This window comes from Octopus bimaculoides, chromosome 15 (assembly GCF_046866305.1).
Source record: "Octopus bimaculoides isolate indiv1 chromosome 15, ASM4686630v1, whole genome shotgun sequence".
Taxonomy (NCBI): Eukaryota; Metazoa; Mollusca; class Cephalopoda; order Octopoda; family Octopodidae; genus Octopus; species Octopus bimaculoides.
The window spans coordinates 12036327-12043826 of record NC_142942.1 but is presented as its reverse complement, the minus strand read 5'-3'; positions in this window follow the sequence as shown (position 1 = coordinate 12043826).

Below are 7500 nucleotides of genomic sequence, written 5' to 3'. Positions count from 1 at the left end.
GACGATGATGGCGACAATTATAGATGTGGTGTTGGTGGTAGTGGTAGTGATGGAGCTGGTGGTAGTCGTTGCCGCGGCCATTTTTCTGGAGGCGGAGAACGACGACGATGACGATGGCAATGCTAGCGACGATTATAATAGTGCAACGGCTGGGCGTCGTCGTCGTCGTCTTGATGATGATGATGATGATGATGATGATGATGATGGTGGTGGTGGTGGTGGTTTTGGTGGTGGTGGTGGTGGTGGTGGTGATGGTATTGGTATTGGTATTGCTGCTGCTGCTGCTGATGATGATGATGATATTGGTTGTGGTGAATGAAGAGAATGAACAGCCTCGAGAATAACGTTTTCTAATGGAGCAAAATATATACCTACACCTTCAAATACACACGCACACAAACACACACACACACACACACATATACACACACATACACACACACGCAGACACGCGCGCATACATTACTCTTCACTGGATAGGAAAACTAGTAGACAACACGTCCATACTACACTGATTTCCACCAAAAGTTTGGCGTTTGATGATGCAACCATTACTTATAGATGGCAACGCATTGCTACAATAACCATATGAACAACAAACAACAGCCACAAGCAAAAATAAACACCTGATAAATGAACGACGTATCCATTTAATAGTCAAAATTAAAATTCTGGTTGTAATGTACACACCAATTATATTTGATATGTTTGCAATAAAGTATCAGCAATACACTCCAACATTACTGCATCCTGAAGAAGAGACTGTGAAAGTTTAGAAATGTTCATGATTTTTGCAGGAAATTTTCTGTTCCAAACAAATTGCAAGAAATTCATACGAAAATATGAGTAAAATCTTATTCCAAAAGATAAGCAACGGCACAGTCGTGTTTTTAATACAATCTGTATTTGTGTTTCTCTGTGTATGAGTGTGTGTGTGTGTAACGTATGAGTGCTTTTCAGATAGATAGATAGATAGATAGATAGATAGATAGATAGATAGATAGATAGATAGATAGATAGATAGATAGATTACTTCGTTCTGCAGCAGTTATGCAAGCATTTATGTATATAGATGTATATGAATATATGGCTACGAGTATGTGTGTGTGTGTATTTCTCTGTATGTGTGTTTGTATATGTGTACATGAATTTATAAATATACATACATTTTACACACGTACTAAAACATATGTGTATGTGTGTATTTATAATATTTATACATTATTGCATACATATTCATGTATAATATATATCTTTCTATATATCTACATACATATATATACATACATATATATAAACGTATCTATATACATACATATATACATATATATATACATACATATATGCATATATGTATATATATTAAATAGATATATATATTTGCATGTATGTTGCATATTCACACATTCTGTAACTCTAACCAAATAAAAAGAAAATGGAACACAAAATCTCGAAGTTTATAAAAACCAGTTTTCAACACCACATGCCTCGAAGATATACTGTTTCCTATTTATACACTCGCACACATAAATATATACACACAGAAACGCGTATATATATATACATGCATTTATTTAATCATTCATATGCGCTAGCATTAATCACATATGCATATACACTAATGTATAGATAACATAAAACGTGCGTGTGTGCATGCATGGATGTGTATACCTTGTCAAAGAACACATGTTTATATTATGGTAGATTTGAACATGGTTGTGTGTTTGTATTGAAATTTAAAAACAGCAGTATGAATAGGCGTTATGTGCGTGTGTGTATATATATATATATATATATATATATATATATATATATATAATACGTATGCGTGTGTGTGTAAGCATATATAAGCATATATATATGTATCAATCTATATATATATATTTACATACAAGCATTTACACACACACACACATATTTATATATGTATGTATGAATACATATATATATATATATATATATGTACGCGTGTACATAATTGTATGCATATATGTATGTATGTATGTATGTATGTATGTATGTATGCTATATAACAGATATTCATTCCTCAAATTCAGTGATTCATTGGGATTTCGTCCAGCTAATCTCTCTCTGTCTCTCTGTATGTGTGTTTCTCTTTCTCTCCCTCTCTCTCTCTATCTCTTTGTGTCTCTCTTCCTTTCCCCCACCACACACACACTCACCTCTGCACGTACTCAAGCGCACATACTTACACTCACTCACACACACTCACACACTTACCACACATGCACGCTCACCATCACAAACAAACGCATATGCAGAAATTCAAACATGCAGTACAATACCATTTCTTCCTCATTCAGTCTGGTTCCATCACACTTCCTCTCATTCTCTATGCCCCCCACCCACCCATCACCACCACCTCTCTCTCTCTCTCTCTCTTTCTCTTTCTTCACCCTCTCTCTCTTTCTTTTCTCACGTTTTCATTCGCTTTCTAACTTTTAATATTTTTATATTTATCTTTTTCATTGCGCGTACCTGCCTTCTTTTATTAACAAAGCAAACTAATTTTTTTTTCCACTGCTGTTAATATTATTAATATATATTAAAATATATCCCCTACCCTCTCTTTGCATCTATTTATCTATCTATCCATAAATCTATCCATTCTGTCTTTCCTTGCTTCCATAGTTGAACTTGGCTGCTAAAGTCTTACTATGAAAGCCAACTACGATAAACTTACTTACAAGTGCAAAACAATTTTAAATATTTATATTACTTTTCTTCCATTCCTCTCTCTCTCTCTCTCTCTCTCTCTCTCGTTCATTCATTATATTTTCATGTAGTTTTTCGTTTTCCGTTTATATTTTCCGTTGTTATTTCTGTATTTGTTTTGTCTTTTCATCTCTCCGTTTTATTTTATTTGCTTATTCTAACAAACAAACCGACAAACGAACGTAAGAACGAACGTACGTACGAACGAAAGAACGAAACGAAACGATATTCAATTTTACTATGTGAATTATTCATAATTCTATGCAGGAAAAATAAAATTTAGAATAGAAATATACAAACATGATTCTGTAAAATATTATATACATTCCTACTTTTACCTTAACTATGTGTCTTCCCGTCCATCTCCCGTCGACATTTCGTTTTTTTTTTTCTTAAAAACATCCGCAGGAGTTAGTTTTTTTAATACATTTTTTCGTAATATTTTTTTCCTGTTGAAATCTTCAATTTATATATTCAATCAATCCCAATATTCTTATTAACATTTTTTTCGTATTTTTTAATCAATCTACTGTGACTATCATTATTATTATTATTATTATTATTATTATTATTATTATTATTATTATTATTATTATTATTATTATTATTATTATTATTATTATTATTATTATTATTATTATTATTATTATTATTATTATTATTATTATTATTAAGGCGACGAACTGGCAGAATCGCTAGCACGCTGGGCAAATGCTTAGCGGTATTTCGCCCGTCGCTATGTTCTGGGTTCAAATTCCGCTGAGGTCGACTTTGCCTTTCATTCTTTCGGAGGTCGATAAATTCAGTACCAGCGAAACACTGGGGTCGATGAAATCGACTAGCCCCGTCCCCACAAATTTGAGGCCTAGTGCTTCCAGTAGAAAGGATTACCATTATTATTATTATCATTATTATTATTATTATTATTATCATTATTATTATTATTATTATTATTATTATTATTATTATTATTATTATTATTATTATTAAAGCGGCAAGCTGGCAGAAGCGTTACCACGCTGGACGAAATGCATAGTGGTATTTCGCCCGTCTTTATAAATTCTACCGAGGTCGACTTTGCCTTTCATCGTTTCGGGATCGATAAATCGATATCTGCATGATGTGATGATCCCATATAAAAAAAAAAAACAATGCATGACCTTGCAGGTGAGACCCGATTAGAACTTTCTTCATGTCGAGTAGCCCATCCCGCTCAAAAAGTACCTGAATAAGGGTTGTTGAAGGTTGTTGAACAAAACACCCATGTTTCCAAAGGTGAATTATTCAAACCCCAAAGAATTCCTCTCAACACACAGCTAGGGTGCTCCCCAACTACTTCTACTTGTGATAAGAGATGCACATATTGTCAGCTCCTAAGGGACATGCTCAACTGGTTAAGGTCAAACAACTGACAAGCAAATCTATGGGAGCCAGTGCTTGGTATTGAGTCAGGGTATTCATTATTATTATTATTATTATTATTTCATTATTGTCATTATTATTATATGAAAACACACAACTTATTTTGCTGGGTATGATGAAAAGTGTCAGCTGTCCACAGTCTGCGGACTAAGGTGACATTTGTTTTCTGGTCGTGCTTCAACAACCCTGCGAAGAATTTTTGCAGCTACAAGCAACGCTGATTTTTGTAGGTGTTCTACCTTCACACTTGCACCGATCTTTTTCAGCCATATTGGTAGTTGAGTGCTAATACTTCCAAGTGCACCAATTGCTATTGGTATCACGTCTATTCTCTTCATTGACCACAACCTTCGTATTTCCACTATTGGTATATCATCATCATTTATTATTTTCATTATTATTATTATTATTATTATTATTAGTAGTAGTAGTAGTAGTAGTAGTAGTAGTAGTAGTAGTAGTAGTAGTAGTAGTAGTAGCAAGTCCCTTACATTCTCTAAGCTCCAATCTCACCGGTATCAACTTCACATTTCCTTCTTCCATGTATCGATGAATTAAAAGCACGCTCAGCTGCTCGGATTGGATTTAATTGTTCATAGACTGTAGCACAAAACTCATGGTTTTGTGTGATACCGCAGCTCAACATTTCGACGGAATTGTAAACTTGGATCAAAAAACAAATCCAAGAATCGGCGCCTGCCACCTTGAATGTTGTCAGGCGCTTACCAATCTCAACCAGTCGGGGAGTACCAGTTGAGCACTGAGGTCGATGTAATCGACTTAAGCCCACCCACCCACCCCACCCCAAAATAAATAATATATGTTATATATTATTTATTATTTAACTGAACGCGACGAATCCATTTCCAAGTAAGTTTATCTTCACCTTTTTGATGCGACTCACTGCTGTATATTGTTTTCTTCCTCCATCCTTCTAATTCTTTTTTCTCCTCTTCCTCCTTCACTATTTTCTATCTGTCTGCCTCTCTGTCCCCCTCTTTCTCTTTCTTTCTCTCTCTCTCTCTCTCTCTCTCTCTCTCTCTCTCTCTCTCTCTCTCTCTCTCTCTCTATCGCTTCTTTCTCACACGTGACCATCGACCATCTTTCTTTTCCTCACGTGACAATTTTTCTTTTCCTGCACAGACCTTCAAAAGAAGAGACGTGTTTTTTTCTCTCTCTCTCTTCTATCTTTCCTCTTTTCCAAAAAATGTTTCTCCCAGTGTTTACTATTTTTCTGGTCTAACGACCCTCCATGTTTGTTTTCGTTCGATTTCCTTCTATGTCTCCACCATCATGTTTTTATTCCCAATTTTGACCCTCCATAAATCTTAAATTTTATTTTAGAATTTATGGCGTCTTTGAAGACCATATTGTGGTTGAATGTTCGATATGAGTAGTAGATCGATAGCCGACAACAGATAAAGAGTCCTTTCTTTGTGTTTATTTGTCCTGTTTTCCATTTGTTCTCGTCGTTTATGTATTTAACTCGTTTGTTTATGTATTTCATGTTATTTGCACCATCGGTGACGTCCTGTACCCATATATGCATGTGTGTGTGTGTGTGTGTGTATGTGTGTGTGTGCGCGCACGCGTATGTATGTATTTATATGCACACACAGATATAGAGGTATCATATTGACACTGATTATGAATATCAACATTATAAATTAGGAAAATACTCCAAGACGTTCTCCATACTGAAGGAAAATACGTATGACTCATACACGTTATATAATGAGGTGAAAAACTTTAATAAACAGATATCCGACCAATTAGTAGGAAAAAAAGAACATTCCCTCTGGGAATATTTAGAAGTCTAAAAATAACCAAGGGAGTTAACTCCAATGTTGATTTCTTTTTTTTTTTTTTTTTTTGACAATGTAGTCGATTCAGATTTAGAATATCAGGTTTTAAACTAAATGATAAAAACAATAGGCTACTTTCAGGATTATAAAACTTCCACAACGAAGCATATTCTATTTAGCAGGCAAGACAGAGTATAATCAATAAATGGATAGATAGATAGATAGATAGATAGATAGATAGATAGATAGATAGATAGATAGATAGATAGATAGATAGATAGATACATGCATATGTATACATATATACGTGTATATATGGCCATATATGCACATATTTCTTTTATTCCCTTTCCTTCTTTCAGTCATTTGATTGCAGCCATATTGTGCGTGTATATATATATATATATATATATACGTTTGTATGCATGTATGTACCAACGGAGGTCTTCATATCGTTTCCTATGTTGAGAATTAGACTGACAACTGTATGTACCCGGTACACATTGAAAAGTGTTTGGTGTTAGGAAGGTCATCCAACCATAAAAAAAAACATACTGAAGCTGACATCGGAGCACAGTACAGCCGTGTGGGTCACTGGATCTTGTCAAACTCTCCAACCCAAGCCACGGTGGAAAAACGGACGTTAATTTTCGATTATGATTGTTATGACGTATGTATGTGTGTATGTGTATATGTATGCACATATGTATTTGTGTATTACTCCTATATGTCTGTATGTATATATCAGATAGATAGATAGACAGACAGACAGATAGATAGATAGATAGATAGATAGATAGATAGATAGATAGATAGATAGATAGATAGATCATCAGAATTGTTTTGTCTTCTGGGAATCTAGTGAATATTTGCTACCGAAAGAACTATAAAATATAAAATTTTGAATAAATATTTCTTTCTACAATAGCATAAAATCGATTTGTACTCCATGGTTATTGCAGCTGGTTAGCATAAATCTTGGAAACTAAGTATATGTAGAATGTGTGGCTTTTTCTAGTTGCACTTCTTGTGTTATAATACAGCATCGCCATCGTCGTGAATCCTACGTTTTTTTCTTGCAGCACGTTGATTATCATACAACAAAAGTCTTCCCGATCAAGCGCAACCTCTTCCATTGGATGAGGCCATAGCGTTACTTCCTTCTGACGGTTTCATAGTGTTTTCTTGGCAGGGTTATTGTTGGTGAAGTCAATGGTAAACTACCCTCAATGTCTCAGCCAAGTAAACTCTACGAGAGAGAAAAAAAATATCTATCATACAGGCGTGGCTGTGTGGTAAAAGAGATTGGTTCCCAAACACATGGTGGTTCTGAGTTCAGTCCCACAGCGTGGCACTTTGGGCAAGTGTCTTCTGCTATAGCCTCGGGCCGACCAAGGCCTTCATAGTGGATTTGGTAGACGGAAACTGAAAGAAGCCCGTCGTATATATATATATATATATATATATATATATATATATATATATATATATATATATATATATATATGTATGTGTATATATGTCTGTGTGTGTGTAT